Genomic DNA, 22,706 nt, shown 5'->3' with positions numbered 1-22,706 from the left:
CCAGACGGGCTGTCCTAAACAACAAATATTTATTTCTCACAGTTCTGAGACTGGAAGTCTATGACAAGGGTGCCAGCAGGGTTGGGTTCTTCTGAGATCCCCTTCCTGGCTTGAATACAGCTGCCTTCTTGCTGCGTCCTCACATGGCTTCTCTCACCTGTCTCTTCTCATAAGGGCACTAATTCCATCACGAGGGCCCCACCTCCCAAAGGCCCTATCTCCAAATACCTTCCCATGGGGCATTAGGGCTTCAACATCTGGATTCTGGGGAGGGACACAAACATTGAGTCCACACCAAGTATTATGCTCTCACTTGACCTTTCCTCCCACTCATACCTTACGTCGATCCTGTATCCTCTATGATGATGTTCCCTTATGCCAGCAAATAGGTTTCTTTCAGTGCACACCCATCTCACTCTACAGTCTCCCTTCAAACAGTACCATCACTGCGGTGGCTTCACCACATCTACATGCCCAGACTTGCCTTCCTCTGAGACTACAGATAGAGGGTCTGCGTAAAGTGGTGTGTAAATGGGAATAACAATAGTATCTCTCTCATCGGGTGGTTGTGAGACCAAGTGGATTAGAACCAGTGAAGGGCTTGAACAGTGGCGGGGAACATCATATTCTTCTGACACACGCTATCTGTTGTTGTCGTTACCAGTGGGTGTCTCCATCTGGATGCATCCTGGACACTGCCAACTCAGCATGTCCATAACTGAACTCCTTACCTGCCGCTCTGATCTGTTCTACTCTCGGATCCCTTTCTCAGTCAGCAGCATCACTGTCGACCGAGATATCCAAGCTGGAAACCTGGAAGGCATCCTTAACTCCCCACGTATTTCCCCTACTTCCACTGTGCAGGCACCAAATCCTTTCCACTCGAACCTTGGAATTCTCTCTCAGTGACAGCACTCTGCATCTACTCTCCCCTCCTAGAAGCAAATGGTGAAGGAGCCTGAGCTGAGGCAGGCCTGACACCTGTGGCCCATGCAGAGAGTAAGGAGAAAGGTGCAGGAGGCCTGGAGCCCATCCCTCCATTCTCACTGCCCCAGCGGTCTCTTCATGGGCCTCCGGTCTTCCACCTGCAGATGTTTGCTGAAAAATAACAGTAACTGAGGCCTCTATCGTGTTTATATGGTACTGTTCTATGCACTTTTCACACCATCCCTCACTGAATCTTCTCAATAACCCTATGAGGTAGATAGTGTTAAGATTTCCATCTTACAGAAGGTAGGTTGCCTCTGGGTTCCCAAAGGTTACAGTCAGGAAGTAGCAGTCAGCATGCAAATCCAGGAAATCAGGCCCAGAGTACATGTGCTTAATCACCACCTCTCAGCACACTGGACCTGGCCCAGGGCTGGGTGCCTAAAGAAGGTGGAAGAATGGGTAGCAGCAGCCAGTTCCTGCCTACCTGAAGTTTACACTCAAGTCGAGGAGATGGAACCCCTATATTCCTGAACAAAACCATCATCGGGCAAGGCAGTACCTGCTCAGTTATAAAATGAGTCCTACCGGTATAAACATTTGTGGAGGAAAATTTTACATCAGGTTGGGATTTCAAGGAAGGCATGTGGGAAGCGTGGTTCTGATGGGCTGTTGAAGAGAATGTGAGTCAATGTGAAGGGTCAGTGGGAGCTTTTCAAATCAGGTGGGATGACAATTCAAAAGATAGCAAGGAGATTTGTGAGAGGTGTTTTAGAAAGCTGGCTTCTGTGTCCTTCCAGGCAGAGATCTAAAGATGCTGACGATGACCAGCCCTCCAAGGAGTGGCCCAGGCACACTGAAGCCGGCATGCACCCTGTGCCACCGCCAAAGGGTTGCCCCCGCCTTCCCTCCCATGCTTTAGACGTGATCATGGATGTGCCTGTGCCTTCACTCTCTGCAAGTCCCAAGAATCTTGTTAAACAAACTGTTCTAGAGTCTTAAAGGGGATAACTTGCAATACACCAATACTTTTAAAAAATGTTTATTTATATGAGAGAGAGAGAGCCCGCAGGCTGGGGAGAGGCAGAGAGAGGGAAACAGAGGATCCGAAGTGGGCTCTGCCCTAACAGCAGAGAGCCCTACGTGGGGCTCAAACTCATGAACCCTGAGATCATGACCTAAGCCAAAGTCAGATGCACAACCAACTGAGCCATCCAGGCGCCACAATGCAGCAATATTTTTAAAGTGAAGCTATTTCACTGTAAAAGTTTGCCTCCCTCTTCCCCTCGCTTAAAAACAAAACCTAGCAGTATGATTTTTTAGGAAGATGATCTTTTTAACACAAAATAATGTGGAGCTAACAGAAATCTAAGATGTATCTGTTTAACTTTTTCTCTGTACATATACACAACAAATACACTGAGGTTAGACAGTGACTATGGTCTAAATATCTGCAGTGGAAGATTTTACAAATACTTTCCCAGAGCAAAAGCCTATTAAGGGGATCTATTTATCTTAATAAGAATGCTTCTGTTGGGCAATGGAAAGCACACAAGCTGAATAGCAAAAAGAAATTTTTTTTAAAAAATAAGGATAGATTGGGGCACCTGGGTGGCTCAGTCAGTTAAGCATCCAACTCTTGGTTTCTGCTCTGGTCACGATCTCAGGATCGTGCAGTCGAGCCCCATATGGGGCTCTGCACTGAACATGGAACCTGCAGAAGATTCTCCCTCCCTCTACCCTATGACCCAGCAATAGCACTGCTAGGAATTTATCTAAGGGATACAGGAGTGCTGATGCATAGGGGCACTTGTACCCCAATGTTTATAGCAGCACTTTCAACAATAGCCAAATTATGGAAAGAGCCTAAATGGCCATCAACTGACGAATGGATAAAGAAGATGTGGTTTATATATACAATGGAATACTACTTGGCAATGAGAAAGAATGAAATCTGGCCATTTGTAGCAATGTGGATGGAACTGGAGGGTATTATGCTAAGTGAAATAAGTCAGGCAGAGAAAGACAGTTACCATATGTTTTCACTCATATGTGGATCCTGAGAAACTTAACAGAGAACCATGGGGGAGGGGAAAGGGGGAAAAATTAAAGAGAGGGAGGGAGGCAAACCATAAGAGACTTAAATACTGAGAACAAAACTGAGGGTTGATGGGGGGTGGGGGAGATGGGAAAGTGGGTGATGGGCATTGAGGAGAGCACCTGTTGGGATGAGCATTGGTTATATAGAAACCAATGTGACAATAAATTATGTTTAATATAAAAAAAAAGATTCTCTCTCTGCCCTCCTCAGGTTGCATGTGCACTCTTGCTCTCTCTCCAAAATGTAAATGAATGAACGAATGAATGAATGAATAAATAAATAAATAAATAAAGGTGGAAAGTTTCTTGAAAGCACCAATTGTTATGTTCCAAATTTTTTTTAAAGTTATTTTAAAGTAATCTCTACACCCAACATGGGGCCTGAACTTACAACCCCGAGATCAAGAATCACATACTCCACCAACCGAGCCAGGCAGGCGCCCTTATGTTCCAAAATTTTTAAACACATCCTATCAATGACCATAATGCAAAGCAGACTTTCCACTTCTGTGCAAATGAACTTCAACCTCAGGACCCATGTAAAATATAAAATTGTGCATGATAATGACATTCTCTTCCTATAATTTAAAGACAATCAGCTGTATTGTTTGCTTTATTAGCCAGATTTTTTTTAAAGATCTCTGCAGCTGTTCTCATAACTTATGCAGCCCCACTTTTCAAAACAGCTCCTGATGTGACTATTATATTCTGACCTCCTCTCCAAAAGAAAGAAGACACATTTCAGTACAAACTTTACATTTTTCTCCTAGCAGTTTTCCCCCTTTCTCTACTCTACTTTTGTATAAACACCCTTGTTTTAGAGAACTTTCTCTTCATTTTCCTGCCTCAAGTGAACTGGAATAAAAATGTAATTCATCATCTATTGACTGCATTAAGGTATAAATACAGAACTCTCCAGAAGTTTGCAATAGAGAAGAAAGATTTCAAAATTAGTTGTAGAATGCTGAGATCAAGGAAGAAAAACTTTAAAAATAAATCTTATATATTTGATTTGCTCATTCTTGACACATCTTTGTAGGCACTGGAAGAAAAATGTGTGGGTTCTATAGTTGTACCCTGAATCGGTGCTGGCTGGGGAGCTGTAAGGAGGGCACAGTGTCCCTTGCTCCTTTTGTTTCTTTCCCTCTGAATGAGACCCTGGCACATTCTCCTCATCACCTCCACCACCCATAGCCCCAGAGAGGCTCCAGACCCTCCCTATTCCCTTTCCAGATCGTTCTCTCATTTGCTGGTGCTTCATGTACAAGCCCCTGAAGTGGCTTCTGTGTACTTCAAAGACAGGTGTTTGTCACACTTGTACTGTGTGCAAACACCATGGTGAAGGTCGAAACTGAAAGCCCTAGTCCCAAGGTATTCAAAACTGGAAAAAACACAATTTAGTCTCTGCCTCTCTCTCTCTTACACACACACACACACACACACACACACACACACACACCAACCACCAAGACCCTCCAGCCCATCCTCAGTGGAGCTGCCAGTCAATGAGGGAGGAAACTGAGGTATGAAGTGAGAGTCTCTTCTGTTTTCCTGAAATTATACAACCCACCAGGGTTGGGGTCCAAAGCACCCAGCTAGCTGGGCTGGACTGAGGGTGGGAGGGAAGGAAACAGAGGTCCTATAGCAACCAGGTCAGGTTGGCATTTTCCAACAGGAATACCGTAAATACCAGTGGCTATGGTTTTTTTTGTTTTTGGTTTTTTCCTGTTTTCTTCAAGTCCAGGGGAGTCACGGGGTTCCAGGTCCGTTTCTTTAAAAGCACCCGGTAGTGACATCTAGTGGCCACTAGTTAAATTACTCTTGGACTATAGTGCCATGAATAAAGAATTTATGCATAACTTTGAGGAAACTCATAGTTCATTTCAAGTACAACTGTAGCAACCACTGTGACCTAGATTCCTGCTAGAGTCACCTCTTCACACTTCCATCTGGTCATCTGTAAATAGGAGTAATAGCAATTAGTGATCACGTGGTCTGCGACAAGGATCGAAAGAGATAATACATGCAAATTGCTCTGAATGGCACCTGGCACATAGTGAGTGTTCAGTTAGTATTAGCTTCACATTATTTTCATCGACAGAATGTATCTTAAAAACTTGGAACATAATAACTGGTTAGCTACATTAGTATTCTAATGTATTCCATTTGTCTTTGTCATAACATAAAAATATCTTTAAATACTTAACACAACTGCATTAATTTTTACCCACAATCTTCTAGTACTTTTGACTCAGCCAAAAAGATGAGACTCGTGTGTCATGTGGTCTTGCATATCCTTGACATCACCCTGCATACCTTCAGGGATGTGAGGCCCTCACATTGAGAAGTTCAGTATTACCTAACACTTGTCTGAAAGCACAACAGTGGCCCTCACTGCTCTGGGATTACGTATGAAATCTGAATGTCTTAGGTGGGATGTGGTCTATTCAGTCTGCCATAGTCTACACCATTCCCTGTCACCTTGCACTAAGCCACTTCCATTTATGTTGGCCACGGGCTCTGAAAACAACTTCAGTTTGATACTCCCATCTAGAATGCCCCCCAACTTCTTTCCACCAAAATCCTGTCTCTCCTCCAAATTCCACCAACTTCTTGGAGACTTCTCTATGTTACATACAGCCCTCAGTAATCTCTTCCTTTTCTTGGTTTGGACATCTATCAGCAGGGCTAATGAGCTTCCTGGGGTGGTTGTTGTAGGCTAAAGAAGTTAAAAAGCACTTTGCACCTGGCACATCACGTGTGGTCCACAAATGAGGCCTGACTGTCCTCATTTTATTTTTCTCACCTGACAACTCGACCATCTATTATTCTTCTCGTACATGTGCCTTTTAAATCATTTTTTAAATGACGGCAAAATATACATGACATAAAAATTTACCATTTTAACCATTTCTAGAGTTAAGCTATAACTGACACATACTAGTTTCAGTTGTACAACATAATGATTTGATAGTTGTAGATATTGCAAAATGGTCACTACAAGAAGTCTAGTTAACAGGCGCCATCACACAGTTATAAGCTTTTTTTCTTGTGACCATTTTCTTGTGACCGTTTTTAAGTATACAGTTCAGTGGCATTAATTACATCCACACTGGTGTGCAACCATCACCACTGTCTATTTCAGGAACTTCATCTCGTAAAACTGAAACTCTTCCCGGGAAACACTAACTCGCTATTCCCTCCTCCTTCCCAGGCCCTGGCAACCAGCATTCTACCTTCCGTCTCTGAACTTGACTCCTAAGGGTAGCTCACACAAGTGGAATCTTGCAGTACTTGTCCTCTTACGACTGACTTATTTCACTGAGCGTAATGTCTTCAAGGGTTATCCACGTTGCGGCCTGCATCAGAATTTCCTTCCTGTGTAAGGCTCAATAATATTACAGTGTATGTGCATAGCTCATTTTGTGTATCCACTCGACTGTTGATAGACACTTGGGCTGCTCCCACCTTCTGGCTGTTGTGACTAACGCTGCTCTGAACATGGATGTACAAACACCTACCTGTTCAAGTCCCCTGTTCAAGTTCTTTTGGGCACACACCCAGAAGCGGAATTGCTGAATCATATGGTGATTCTACATTTCAATTTTTGAGGAACTTCTACACCATTTTCCCCAGCAACTGCACCATTTTACATTCCTGCAAGCGATGCACAAAACTTCCAATTTCTCTACATCCTCACCATTTATTTTCTGCTGTTTTGGGTTCATTTATTTTTTTACAATGGCCATCTTTACCATCTATTGCCTCCATTTCACCATTTGCTTTTTACTCCCTCCTTTGTTCAGTCTTCTTTTCCCCCCTAACAGGATCACAAGATTCTTGGTGGCAGAGACTGTCTTGAACAATTTATCTACACACAAGTATGGGGTCCTGATCCTCACAGTGTGGTCCCCTGTGCATGGGCACACCTGGGAGCCTGTAAAAATTCAGAATCTTAGGGGCACCTGGCACAGTCAGTGAAGCATCCGACTTCGACTCTGGTCGTGATCTCGCAGTCTGCGAGTTCGAGCCCCCAATTGGGCTCTGTGCTGACAGCTCAGAGCATGGAGCCTGCTCCAGATTCTGTGTCCCCCCCCAACCTCTCTCTCTGCCCCTCCCCCACTCGCACTCTGTCTCGCTCTGTCTCTCAAAACTAAATAAATGTTAAAAAAAAATTCAGACTCTCAGGCCATGCCCTGGAACTACGAAACCAGAATCTGCATTTTAACAAGCTCTCCAGGGGCTCTGCAAGCACTTGAAGAGTTGAGCCACAGGATGATGAGGGAAGGCAATTTACCTTCATTCTGTCCAGAGGTTCCATTACCTCATCTCGTAGGTGCTTTATAAATGTTTGTTGAAGGGTTAATGAGAAAAATTAACAGCCCTGTTAAGACCCACCATCAGGCAGGCATTTATCAAAAATGTAAAAGAGCCATCTCTTGAAAAGTAGTTCAAAGCAGGTTGACAGGGCAGAGAAAACTGAAAACCAAGAGGAACCTAAGGAGACATGATTAAATGGCATGTGGAATCCTGGGTAGGATCCTGGGACAGAAAAAGGGCATTGGGCAAAAAGTAAGAAATCTGAATAAAGTACAGACTTTTGTTCATAATATGGTACAAATACTGGTTCGTTCATTGTGACAAATGTGTCCTTTTAATGCGAGATGGTAGTAACAGAGGATATGGGATGTGGGGTGTATGTGAATTCTACCTTCACAATTTTTCTGTAAATACAAAACTACACTACAATAAAAAGTTTATTTAAAAGAGGGAGGCACAGAATAAGCAGGGTGTCAAAATGAGAGCTACGGCAGTGGGGGAAGTAACATTTGTGTCATTAATTTCCTGTCATGGGATTGGTTGATACCAAAACCAAAATGTGTAATCAAAATGACATCTTTGCAGCACTGAGGAAAGATGGCCAGCAGCTGCTTGTCTTTGAATCTGACATCAGTCCAGCCTTTCTCTGCTGGGCCCGGGATGGGACACAGCACACACTAAGAAATATCCAAGCCACTGTCTCATCTGCCTTTTGTGGGTTGAAATGTACTTTCTTGAGATTAAAATCTAAGTTATGTCAATTCTTAGAAGAAAGCGCTGATATCAAGTCCGTAATGAAAGTCAAGTGCCACAGGGGGCTAAGTTTTACTGACAGGCTATGAAGTTCAGGTGCTGCACTAACCCTTTACATAAGCTCATTCTCCCTAACCGAAACGGTTTCTTTCTCTCTTAGCTCCTCAAAAAGCTTCTTCATTGAATCTGTCACATTTTGTTTATATCAAAATATTGACCTTAGGGAAGTAAACACCATTAAAATCAATTTGCAGTAAAACAATTAGTATAACTAGCAATAATAAAGATCACAGCTAGCTTCTTCACTGTACCGTATTTAAATTATGTGCCACAAAGGGGCGCCTGGCTGGTTCAGTTGGAGGAGCATGCAACTCTTGACCTCGGGGTCATGAGTTCAAGCCCCACACTGGGCATAGAGCTTACTTAAAAAAATAAAAGAAAATAAAAAATACTGTGCCACATGCTTTACATGTATGATCTCATTTCATTTACTCTAAAGACCAATTCTATGAGGCAGGTGTTGTTATCTCCATGAGATACTTGTTACACACTTTTAAAAATTTTTATTTATTTATGGGTGCCTGGGTAGCTCAGTGGGTTAAGCATCTGACTTCAGCTCAGGTCATGATCTCACGGTTCGTGAGTTCGAGTCCCAGTTTGGGTGAGCTCAAGCCCCACTCTGGATGAACACAAGCCTCACTTTAGGTGAGCCCCACTTCTCTCTCTCTCTCTCTCTCTTTCTCTCTCCCCTACCCTGCCTTCACTCACTTGCACCCTCTCTCTCTCAAAACAAATTTATTTACTTAAGTAATCTCTGTACCCAACATGGGGCTTGAACTCATGACCCTGAGATCAAGAGTCACACACTCCACTGACTGACTGACACTGACAGGCGCCCCCCTTGTTACACATTTTCAACCAGAGAGGAGAGATGGGTGTGACAACAGCACATGACAAAGAATTTGGGACTCACAATCACTGCAAATTCGGTGTGGCACAAGAATGAAGACACGGCCACCAAAAACCTGATATAGTATTGTCTGAATTAACAAATATTTAATACCAAAACAATGAGGAAAAAAACATTTACTAAGAACAGATCATATGCCATAAACTGATGTTTGATCCTTCAAACATGTCATCCATTTATTGCTCCCAATTCCCCTTGGATGAAGGAATTATTGTCCTCATTTTACAAGATGAACAAACTCGAGGCTCAAAGATCAGAAAACAGCACACGGGTCACACAGCCAGCCTGTGGCAGAGCTGGATTCTGAGCCCAAGTGTGTCTGACGGCCAAGGTTGTGCCACTTCCATCAGGACCACTCTGCCCGGGCAACTGGCCCAGCCATGGCTGGAGTCTCACATTTATTCCAGACCTTGCACTATAAAAGGAAGGCTAGGGATCCAAGGGAACACAGCCCAAGGACAGCAACCAGAGAGAGAGGAAATTAAAACATTTTCCGTGAGAAATGGTGAGAGAAGAAACTTGGCCCCGAGGCAGGGAGACACATTTGAAGGACTCCCATGGAGGAAAAGGGATAGACATTCTGGGTGATCAAAGAAAGCAGAACTAGGGCTAAAGAAGGCCAGAACTAGGAGAGAGATGTAGCTTCAATATGATGAAGACCGCAGAAGAATTATTCCACAAGAGTCACTGTCTCCTGGGGTAGTGAGGTCTGCATCCCAACAGGTGAGAGGCCACAAATGATATAGGTGAACAGTGATCTAGAATTCCAGATAGAGGGGCACCTGGGTGGCTCAGTCGGTTGAGTGCCAGACTTCGGCTGAGGTCACGATCTCACCTCACGGTTCATGGGTTCAAGCCCTGCGCTAGGCTCTGTGCTGACAGCTCAGAGCCTGGAGCCTGCTTCAGATTCTGTGTCTCCCTATCTCTCTGCCCCTTCTCTCTTTCTCTCTCTCAAAAATAAATAAATGTTACAATTCCAGATAGACTTTAAGATCCTTTCTAACTCTGAAACTCAGAACTCAGTTATCCTAATACAGAATTTTACCACAAGTCCACTTACATAGAATATACATGCGCCATATAAGGATCACGCATTTTCATAAAACATGTCTCATTCACACCAAAAATATTGAAGTCTTTGTGAGCACTTCAAACACAACGTTATGAATATTAAATGTCATCAAGCAGAAGGTAGACAGATATACCAGTGAGAAAATATATCAAGCTGCAAAAAATGAGCATGTGAAATGTGTCCTCAGGCCTGAGGGAGTCCATCGGCACAGGACCTAGTGAGCCACCATGATGGAATGCCTGGAGATTCACATAGCAGGGAGTCCCCAAAGAGGAGGCCAAATCAAGCACCAGGCCCCTCAGAAAAGCATGCCCTAGGCACAAGACCCTTGCCCCCGCATACTGAAGACATCCTCTTTGAGTCTCTTCATGCAGCCATTACTATGAAATCAGCAAGAATGTCAGGTTGTGATCACAAAGAGAACTCTGCAGCAAGGAGGCTCACCCTCCTATTATGTGTTACAGGACAGGCTGGTTGTTTCCTTCAGAAGGATGGAATCTTCACAGCAGACCTTTCACAGATTTCCTGACTTCACTCCACATTATAGACTGTTTCAGGTCTCCTGGACCAATACTTCTCTTCCACTTGTCTCCCCATCTGTTCTGTAGGGAAATTCACTGGCTCAGCAAGTCAGGCCTTTTCTAACTAGTTGGGAAAACACTACACTATCCTGTGAGACAATATGATGTGGCAAACATCATCAACTCATGTATATAGTGAACCTAAATCATCAGTCTCAGTTGATATACCCAAAGAAGCCGGCAGGTCAATCCGGACCACTTAAGTTTTCTTCTGGGGCAGTATCACATGAAGGAAATGGTTCAGCCATATATTCACCTGGAATTAGTGATGCACTGCCACCCCCACTGCCACAATTCCTAAGCACCCCTTGGTTGTTCAATGTTAATGAAGTATAGAATATATATCCCAACAAGCAACACACTATGGTTCAAAAAAAGTCCTTCTTGGTCCAGTACAGGTCTCTTTCTAGATCCTTCTTCTTTCTGATGATTTGGGTGCAACCTAAAGAGTCATAATTCCATGGGGCACCTGGGTAGCTCAGTCGGTTAAGCGTCCAACTTCAGCTCAGGTCACGATCTCACGGTTCATGAGTTCTAGCCCCGCATCGGGCTCTGTGCTGACAGCTCAGAGCCTGGAGCCTGCTTTGGCTTCTGTGTCTTCCTCTCTCTCTGCCCCTCCCCTGCTCTCTCTCTCTCTCTCAAAAATAAACAAATATTTAAAAAATTAAGAATCATAATTCTAAAACAATATAGAAAAACTACTGCTGGAAAAATGTCTTGTTGGCTATTTTCATTTCTTGAAGGTCCTGTGCCTCAGAGAACCAATTACAAAAACGTTTATTCAGTCACTGGGTTCCACTATCAAAAATTAAAATGTTTAATTTAATTTAATTTAATTATCCAAAGTAACATTAATCCAAAAGACGAAAACAAATGGAAGAGAAAGTGCTTTAACCCAAGGCTGAATACACTGCTATCTTATATAAAGAGCTCATTTGTCAAAACCATGCAAACAAGTCTCCTAATTTGAGAGAGAAAAGAAGGCTAGACTTGGCACTAAGAGACCTGGTGTTAGTGCCCATTTGGCCACTAAATGGCTGCAAGGATTTCAGTAAGTCACAAATTCCTCATGGATCATTTTAACACACTCTCAAAATCTGTGATTATACCTTTATTCCCAAACATCAACACCCCTAAAAAAATCTACTATCCCAAGCTCTGATGTCCCTGTTGTGATGAATTTTATCACCATATGCACTGTCGGACACGGGGATGTTTTTTGTCCCTAACCTGTGGATTGAGGCCCAGACATGACATTTGCTGTAGATAATGAGTTGTGAGCAGAAAAGCATGTCACTTCTTGATAGAAGCTTTAAGTGTTACCATGCTCTCTTCTCTCCTACCATAGAACTGACAAAGTCCCAGACAGGAGCAGTTCTGTCAACCCAGGTCCCAGAGCGAAGATGGCAGTGAGTGGCAGGGAGAGAGAACTATAGCAAACCTGTGATGGTCAGGAAGCACAAATGAGAAATAAACTTTTGTTGTCATAAGCCACTGAGGCTTTTCAGCGTGTTTGTTAGCACAGCAGAAACCAGCCAATCCTCACTGCTATATGTGCAATTGCCAAATCAGTTAGTCAATGCCTGCAGAAGCGTCGGTCTTCGTGATCACAAGCTCCAATTTTAGAATTGTTTCAGACAGATACGTGCTAAAATACGTCTTTTACAAAACTTAGGCATTTACTCAAAAGCTTTTTCTTTAAGTTGCCACTAAAAATAGGTTGACTTGCTAACCTGGGAACTCTGTAACAGTGGCTCTTTCCTCTTACTAATTACTGTAGTATTAGTCAGAAAAGTCAAAAAATACATAGTGCATCTGTTATGAGCAACAGAGAAAAACATTAGCTATTCATAGCAAAATGAGCACTTTAGGGAGCCTTGAGATTCTCATTCAGAGATACAGGAAGAATTTAGGAATGTAGTACTACAACAACATTAAAATTACTAATGGCGGGGCGCCTGGGTGGCGCAGTCGGTTAAGCGTCCGACTTCAGCCAGGTCACGATCTCATGGTCCGTGAGTTCGAGCCCCGCGTCAGGCTCTGGGCTGATGGCTCGGAGCCTGGAGCCTGTTTCTGATTCTGTGTCTCCCTCTCTCTCTGCCCCTCCCCGTTCATGCTCTGTCTCTCTCTGTCCCAAAAATAAATAAACGTTGAAAAAAAAAATTAAAAAAAAAAATTACTAATGGCAAGAATAAGGAAAAAGACAAAAGTTCCATTTAGAAAATGTTTTGCACAGACGATATATTCCATAACTTACAGAAGGAATGAAACTTGCTTTTTTCCACTCTGAAGAGGCTTCTAAGATCCTATTTTGAATTCAGGTTGCCATGGAAACCAGTAGAATTCTGGATGGGACTCCATCATAATTGCTGCATAATTTGATGCACATAGAAGAACCCTCACTCACGGTCTCAACTTAAAACAAAGCCACAACTCTGCTGTGATTCCTTAGATGAGTCTCAATTTGAGGCTAAAACATCTATAAAAATTAAGGCTCATGACAATGACACTCTTCCAAACTTATATCTATTTTTCTTGCAAAGAGGTAGGAGTAACTCAACATGACCATGACATACAGTTGTGTCACTTGAAGCCAGGTCATAACATGTCATGCATGGTATCAGGCATGTCTATGTATGTGTGTTCAGGCACAGGGGTGGCTGGGGAGAGTATCTTTAGGTATAGCAGCAATCATATGCTTCAGAAAAACCACAAAAGCTATGACATAACCACTATACAAAAATATGTAGCAATAATAGCTAACATTTATTGCGTGCTTTCTGTTTTTAATCCTGTTTTTATATTAATGCAACAACCTTACAAGGTAAGTACCACTGTCATCTCCATTTTATAGATAGGGAACGGGAAGCACAATCCATTTACACAGGTTGCCCAATATTACATAGTAGTTAGAGGTAGAACTGGGATTTGAGCCCAGGGATAACGGCTCCAGAGTCTGCACTTTTAACCACAGGCTTTTCTGCTTCTCTGAGCTTCTCGGAAATTTGCAACTACAAATGTGAGACAAGCTCAGCTCAGGTTAAGAACACAGGCAGAGCACCTGTTACGATAGCCCTACACTCTAGGACGTACAAATAGCTGGGCTACTTAATGAAAACGTGTATGTTTGGGCCCTCCACCCAGAAACTCTGATTCAACATGTCAGGGGGTGGGACACACCTGCATGTTAACAGCACCTCTAAATGATTCTGATGGAGGTACTCTGCAGGCCACATTTTGAAAAATACTGCCCTCCCCAAATTCAGCTCATGAACACTTGTGGATAGATGAAGCAACTTCACCTACCCAGAGGAAAGCTGAGAAAAAATAGCCTTTAGGGGCGCCTGGGTGGCTCAGTCAGTTAAGTGTCCGACTTCAGCTCACGTCATGATCTCACAGTTGGTGGGTTGGAGCCCCGCGTTGAGCTCTGCACTGACAGCTTAGAGCCTGGAGCCTACTTTGGATTCTGTGTCTCCCTCCATCTCTCTGCCCTTCCCTGGCTTTGCTCGCTCTCTCTCTCTCTCTCTCTCTCAAAAATAAATAAATAAACATTTAAAAATTAATTAATTAATTAATTAAGGCTTCCTTATTAGAAAAAAAAAAAGAAGATAGCCTTTAAAAAAATCCTCTGTGGATAAAAAAAGCTGAAAATAAAAGTCTTGAAATAATAAATCTCTTATACTTTATTCTTTAGAATTCTCTTTGAGCCTTTGATCAGTCTACTCATTCTAATTTTACACAAAATTCTAAGCACGGTTACCTGGTTTTCAAGATCACAGAAGATTAAAAGCAAAAATAAAGGGAAAATAAGGCAGAAACACTGACAGTAACGAATGAAGGCAGGTAGAAATAAATAAAGGAACAGGCAGGAAAAAAAATTAAAAATACATTCAAAGAAGCACCAAGGCCTGGGAGCATCAGTGTTGAGACCATTAGCCCTCCACACATCTAGAGGAAGGATTGATTCTCAGGACATGGTAAAAAAATAATATTCTCGATGTCAAGTCATCCAAAAACATAAAAGGGGGGGGCGGTTAAAGTTTTATTATATTCTGCATACTATTTTCAAAGGATATCAAGCATTTGAGGAAACTTGCCACTTAAAACAATTGAAACTAAAAACTGGGGTACTTAAAAAGCTGGTATGTGACCATTCTGTCTCTTGGGCTAGAGAAATGCTAAGCAATTTATTGGTGGAGGTGGGTGAAGTCAAGAGGAAAAATGTTGGCTGTTGATTAGGACCTGGGGGGCTGGGGGATACACATACCCTAATGTGTTTTGTACTATGCTTCTTGTAAAATGTATGTTGCATTGACAATGGCACAATGACCAGACTTTTATGTTGAACAAAGACTCGTATTGTGTTAGTGCTGGCACTTGGGAGTATTTTTTTTACTAGAGTACAGGCTTTTTACCCAGACAGTAATTTTGAACCAGACTCCTTTTACCTTAATAAAACTGCATGATAGAGGTTATTTCAGATCATTTCTGGTTACCTCTGTGCCTTAGGAATATGATTTTATATACAAGGATCTTTCCTATTCCACTTCTACTCCTGATGACTAATTAGAACTGATTCAAAAAGTTAGATGTACATGTGTGTAAGACAGACAGACAAGAGAGATAATAAAATGAAGGAAAATTATGATTTTGAGTTCCCTATTTTTAGCAGCAATGGCACAATATAGTTCCTCAGTACACGGAGGTAGGGAGGGACAGAGGGATGGATAAGTGAACTGGTAGGTGGGTTGATGGAAGGATAGATGGAGTGATGGAAGGATGGATGGATGGAGTGACGGGTGGATGGATGGATGGATGGATGGATAAATAGGTAAGTGATTGGAAGGAAGAATGACTATACAGGTAAGTGAATGAAAAGCTTTTCTGATAATACAGAAGATGGTATCTCCCCAGCAAAATAATACTGGTCATAATAGTTTAAAAGGGTCAAAGTTACAAGTGGACTAAATATAGTTAGATGACCACAAAATATATACATGTATGTGCATGCACATGTATATATGTACTTATGCAAAGGACCGAGAATGGAGGTACTCCTCAATAAAGTCAGTTTTCTCCCTCTTTACTTTTACAATTCTCTAAATGTCAAACAACTCACACAGCTGCTGTGAAACAGGCAGGAGGCCCCTGCCATGGAAATGTGGTCCAAGTCAGCAGGACATGTGGTCGGCCAAAAACCCAAGAGGAATATTTAGACCAAAAAGCAGCTGGGATTGGAACTGAGACGATAAAGAAAGTCCAAGCAATTGATGAAGCTCTAGAAACTTCAGGGAAAATCACTGTGCTTCTATTTGTCTCCAACTCAAGATCCTTAATCCTGTAGCCTATGGTACTGATTCATGTCCATCCTCAAGTCAAAGTCTCTAGAGCTTAAAAGTCCTGGTCCTATTTATTATGTGTCCTACCCTTTTAGGAAAAGGAAAGCCTTTTCAGACTGAGACATACCCAACAGTGTCCATATGAGATGCCAGGGCCATGATAGTTTAACAGGTATTTCTGTGTTCATTTGGATTTTGGCAAAATTAAGATGGTGGTAGCATTCTTCTCACCCTCCTAGGGTGTCTTCTCTTTGAGGTTCCCAGGTAAGAACTGGTCAGGATTCATAAACAGAGAGAGCAAGCTATATTCCTATTGCTTTGAAAGGTTAATAAGAATAGAGACTAGGACTGACCCCAGAAACTGTCCTTGTGACTATAACCCTCCAATGATATAAGTGTTCTGGCTGCCTCTGATAGATATTCCTCCTGATTCCAAAAGCAAGGAGAAACATTCCCTTTATGTATACATTCCCTTTATGTATAATAGTATACATAATAGTATACATAATAGTATACATTCCCTTTATGTATAATAGTAAAGAAAAAGGTTAAGCCATGATACATACATTATACTGGAGACAATCGAAGCTTGTACAATAGGCCTAACCAAACAGCAATAATAAAATAGGTATTAAAGAGGCCATTATACAAATGGGATCCCAAACATCACATAAGTGTAAGATGGGAAATTAAGACTATCAGTTAAGCTGAAAAGATAAAACATTTGGACATGACATGAAAAAGAATCAAGATAAAAAGATGAACTCTGGCCAATGAAATATCTCAGCAACATCCAGGGACACAAGTCTTAGCCACCATGACGTCTCTCACACATAGTGACAATGTTTTGATATCACATATTGCTTCTTGTTGAACAAGAACCGTTTCAAAGAGGAAAATGGTCTTGTTTGGAAGAACATTTCTAAGTGACCAATGAGTGTGATTACTTGGGTGATGATATCAACAGACCATTTTGTCTTTGGCCTCCCAAAGACACTTTGGGGAAAGTAAAATGATTTAGGAAAAGAAAGCATAGGACATTTCCTTGTCTAAAACAATACTGGAGGGAGTAAAACGTCCAAACTGGGCACATAACATGTGTTCTATATAAATGCATAGATTTCATCTGCACCTGTGGCTTGCCCTCAAAATGCATCAAATATCTCCGAGACATAAAAATAATACTTTTTTTCATATTATGTTCTCTACCTTCCTTTAAGCAAGTGGAAGAATGCATTTTAGAATGATTTCAAATAAATAAAATTTAGATTGGTACTTAAAGGGTAAAGCTTCAAATAAAGAGAAATATTACCCTTCAGACAGCCAAAGTTTGCTTTAATAAACACAGGGTATTAATTGTTTCAATCCATCCTCCCTTAACATCTCATTCACCTAGAAATGTCAGTAGGCTATCAGTTAAAGCAAGGTTAAAAACAAAAAAACAGTCTCTTAATATAAAAGTGTTTTTCTTTTGAGTATGTTGTCAAACCTTAGAATATTTGACACCCTTTCTAAATATTAAAACAGTGCCTATTTTCCCTTCTCATCCATTTGTTTATGAATCAGTGATGTTTACCAAGTGTAAAAATATCATTCTTTTTAAAGACTTTACAGAATTAGAGACAACGCACATAGAACTTTACACTGAATCTTGAAAGTGAGAAAACTACAAAGCTAAAAGTAACCTGATTTCCTTTTTTACTCTTCCTTTCTTCAATTCTCATCTTTTAATTTTTTTTTTTATTCAATTCTCACCTTTTAAAGAAAGGATACTGAGATGCCTGGGTTACTCCGTCAGTCAGGTAAGCATCCAACTTTTGATTTCAGCTCAGGTCATGATCTCACAGTTTGTGGCCCCACATCCGGCTCTGCGCTGACAGTGTGGAGCCTACTTGGTATTCTCTCTCTCTCCCTCTCTCTACTTTGCCCCTCTATCCCCACCCCCATCTCAAAATAAATAAATAAACTTAAAAAAAGAAAGAAAGGAAGGAAGGATACAGCTTATTCTTTTACCTTACCAAGCACTGGCTTTTTGTCTTCTTACAGAAAAGATTTTTTTCTAGTAGAATATGGATTTAAAGTTAAAGGTGTGTACATTCAAGAAATATAAGCTCCTTATCTTCAAACATGTCATTTGATCCAGCAGGCAATGTTCCATAATAAATCACAATTATAGACAAGGTCCCTCACGACTGTGATGAGTGTGTGCAAGCCCACCACGGAAAACTCAAGGGAGACAAGCAGCCCCTTGGCACTGCTCTTTCGCAATCGACCTTGGACGTACATTTCTCTCCCTTCCAACCACCTCTGCATCCCAATATACACCACTCAAACCACCTCACTTATTTTAACTCCTACTAATGAACCCAGTTCGGTTAGTTTTCCCCACTCAGTACACTCTGAGTGAATGGCAGAGATGAACCGCACAGCCACAGCCATTATGGAGAAGCAGTAGAAGAAATGTGACAGCAGTAACTATTTTACAAAGAGCACAATCAGTGGTTCAGACCATACAAAAGCAAAGTGCTTGAGTGCTTTGCAAAAAGCAATTAATTCAGTCCAAGTACAATACAAAAACATGAACAGTAATCAAGAATTACACCTACTGCTACGGTTTTTCTAAAAGCTCTTGGTTTTAGTAAGTTGGATGAGAAGTGCAACATTCCTCTCCAAAGATATTCCAGCATGTCACATGTCACAGATCTCTATGCTGTTAACATGCTTGATTTGCTGTCCATCGACTGATGAATACATATATATATATATGTATATATATATATATATATATATATATATATATATATATAAAATGGAATATTGCTCAGCCATCAAAAAGAATTAAATCTTGCCCTATGCAACAATGTGGATGGAGCTAGAGTATATTATGCTGAGTGAAATAAGTCAGGCAGAGAAAGACAAATATATTATTTCACTCGAATGTGGAATTTAAGAAACAAAACAGATGAGCATATTGGAGATGGGAAGAGGGAAATAAACCATGAGAGACTATTAAAGATAAAGAACAAACTGAGGGTTGACAGAGGGAGGTGGGTGGGGGGTGGGCTAGATGAGTGATGGGTACTAAGGAGGGCACTTGTGATGAGCACTGGGTGTCGTATGAGTGATCCATCACTGAATTCTACTCCTGAAACCAATATTGCACTGTATGTTAACTAACTAGAATTTAAATTAAAATTTGGGGGGAAAAAGAACAATTCAAAGAATTAGACGCCCATTGCAATGATTCAGCAATTAAAATATAATTGAAAAAGTACATAAAAATATAATTGATACCAATATAAAAATGTTTGATGTGCGATATGAAAGCACAGACTTTATTTTAATAATATGCAACCTCTACAGAGTCACATTCCCCCTTAATGGAATAACATGAAGCCAAAGAATTATAGAGAACTGAATGCTCTACTGGGATCCACAACATTGCATCACCTGCAGTGCTGTTTCCACTACTCATCTACTGAATCATGCACAGTCCTCCTAACTGTAATCATTAGGACCCAGGTGATGAGGGCAAAGGAATTTAGGGCTGTTCTGAGGTTGTCTGAGTTTCTATTTCTTGCCAGTATTTGCACCTGGAAAAGTTGAGGAGGTCCAAGAAAAACAAAACTGAAATAAGTTTGGACAGAAAATGAAAAGACAATGGACTCTGGATAAAGGCTACTCTGGGCATGGGATGAGAATAGTACTGGCATTTAATATTAATTCCTGGCATTAACTTTTTTTTTTTAACGTTTATTTATTTTTGAGACAGGGAGAGACAGAACATGAACAGGGGAGGGTCAGAGAGAGGGAGACACAGAATCTGAAGCAGGCTCCAGGCTCTGAGCTGTCAGCACAGAGCCCAACGCGGGGCTAGAATTCACAGACTGCGAGATCATGACCTGAGCTGAAGTCGGCCGCTCAACTGACTGAGCCACCCAGGCGCCCCTGGCATTAACTTTTAAGGAACAAAGTAGTTGGCTATCTGTTTTGGAAATCAACCTAAGTGTACAGCTCAACGAATTAATTTTTTTAAGTTTATTTATTTATTTTTGAGAGAGAGAGAGAGAGAGAGAGCATGAGCATGAGTGGGGGGAGAGCAGAAAGAGAAGGAGAGAATCCCAAGCAGGCTCTGCAATATCATCACAGCGTCCGATGCAGGGCTTGAATTCACAGACCATGAGATCATGACCTGAGCTGAAACCAAGAGTCAGATGTTCAACTAACTGAGCCACCCTGACGCCCCCAACTCAACGAATTAAAAGCATTTCTGTTATCACAAAGCCAAAAAGAGAAGTTCTAAAAGCACAGATAAGTACAAATGCCCTAGAGACACATACACCTCTTTGCCATGGTGACAACTGATGAGGAAGCACAATGAATAGATCATGATAGGGGTACATAAAATGTCAGGATTACCCTAACATGTCTAGTTTAAGAACCAACCATTTACCAGTTCAAGGAAATTGAGAAAAACATAAAATGGCTAAAAATGAATATTTTTAGACACTGGATTTATAATTACATAGCTTATGATGGCTACTTCTACTTTATTTTTTTATTTTTTTAATGTTTATTTATTTTTGAGAGAGAGAGAGACAGAGCGTGAGCGGAGGGACAGAGAGAGAGACTCAGAATCAGAAGCAAGCTCCAGGCTCTGAGCTGTCAGCACAGAGCCTAACATGGGGCTCAAACTCACTGTGAGATCACGACCTGAGCTGAAGTTGGATGCTTAACTGACTGAGCTACCCAGGTGCCTCGGTGACTTCTACTTTGTTGCTTGTCTATTCTATTTTTCTTTATATTTCAGCATCTTCCATAAAGTCTTTACATAAGGGATATTACAATTTTCTTATTGGACAGTCTTAAATTGGCATTAAAATATTATATGCTATTTTAGCTTTGAACTGTGAAATAAAGAGGTGAGATATACTGCCTCAGTCACTGCTGGGTAATTTAGCACATCAACTATGACAGGCACCACTGTATCTTTCCCCACAAGCATATCATTACACAACTGAAGGGTGCTGCACACTTAGTGACCTGTTACTATAACAATGTGCTGGGCAGCACTCATTTAGAAATCTCAAAACCAGAAACCTAAAACCTGGCATTAACTTTCAACCAGTTTGTCATTTTGGCTAAACTATTTGCGACCATTAGCTTCTGTACTGCCAGACCAGTAAGCAAGTTCTGGATTTTACTGTTCTCTTGATCTTACCCCATATCCATAATCTTGACTTTCATTTATATAAGTTAGGTATGATGGCTTGACTGAAAACAGGAAGTGGTTCAAAAAATTTTTCTCTTTCATACAACAGAAAGTGTAACAGTGCAAGCTTCAGAGCTGAGAGGCTAGAACGGTGCGGTGGGAACCAAGAAAGGAAAGGACGTTTTCTCCAAATTCTCCCAAACTGTCTACTTCAATCTACCTTATTCCAGATATTAGCACAAACTGTCTAGTTGCCAGCCCTCAGCCTGCATTGTAAACATATAAAAAAGCAGAAATGAGAGAAATATGCATTGAGCCTTCAGGGCAAGGGAAGTGGCTGTAAAAGTCAAAGAATGATTGCTCAAGGGCGAGATTAAATTAGAAATCTGGGTCTCTAGAACATTTCAAATGCTCTGTGAGGTGCAGAAAGTATTTCATTATTGCGACACAAGAGCATCTTATTTAATAGGAAAATAAACTTCAGGAAACTGAACTGCAAAGAAGCCACTGTTTCAGTCAACAAAATCAGATACACTGCAGCTTTAAAGGAATTGTGCCCCCGTGTGGTTTTTAACAAGATTTCAGAAAATGGTCAGCGTCGTCTCACTAGTCACACTTGTTATATAGCATGAAACAGTGTATTTTTCTTACATACACTTTTTGTTTACAGTTTTAATGCGATTCAAGTTGTGCCTAGAGCATTGCGGAAAAGTGTATGCGCATGTGTTTAGAGCCGACAGTGTTGTTCCACCTATCTCTTGCTTAGGAAACAGAGGAGGATGTGAGGCTAGAATTTGCAAAGGGCACTCGCTGCAGGTGCTGATGCAGCAGGCTGCCATGTGCCTCTACAACAGTGCCCAGCAGAGATTCCTGGGAGCTATCAGAAGCTAACTTCCACTGCAATGGGGCCAAGTGCTCTACCTTTTTTCCTGTTGTGAGCACACCGCCCAAGCTCCTGACAAAACCAGCCCTCCCAGTCATGCACTGGGTCTGACTCAAAGACTGAGTACCATAAATTCTCCCTCTTCTCTCCTGCACCATCAATTTTCCCTTTCCACTGGATTATCCCCACCAGTATCGACATATCAACACGTAACATAAAAACCCTCTCTTGGCTCATTTCTTCCTCCAATTAGCTCCCCATTTCTCCGCTCCCTTTTGCTGCCACAGTCCTTGAAAGAGTTGTGGACATTAACAAAAGCCAATTTCTTATCTTCCTGTTCTCCCTCTTTTTCCCCCTTCCTCCCTCCCTCCCTCCGTCCATCTGTCCGTCCTTCAGTCCATTGTTCCCTCTCTTGCTTATCATGATTCTTAGCTTAAGTGGCTCAAAACTTTATTCATGGCATTCCTGAATCATTAGTGGCCTTATTTTTATTGGGCTGCTTTAATTTGCCATGAACTTTCACATAAAATATGGGAGTTGTAGTTTGTT

General features: G+C 41.5%; 1 protein-coding gene across 1 annotated transcript in view; it reads right to left on the bottom strand.

Moving 5' to 3' along the window:
* Positions 1–22,706, bottom strand: part of CACNB4 (calcium voltage-gated channel auxiliary subunit beta 4) — a 254,356-nt gene that overhangs the window by 167,744 nt on the left and 63,906 nt on the right. The gene's annotated exons all lie outside the window — the stretch shown is intronic.

This window comes from Prionailurus viverrinus, chromosome C1, assembly GCF_022837055.1.
Source record: "Prionailurus viverrinus isolate Anna chromosome C1, UM_Priviv_1.0, whole genome shotgun sequence".
Taxonomy (NCBI): domain Eukaryota; kingdom Metazoa; phylum Chordata; class Mammalia; order Carnivora; family Felidae; genus Prionailurus; species Prionailurus viverrinus.
This window is presented reverse-complemented; position numbering and strand designations above follow the sequence as displayed.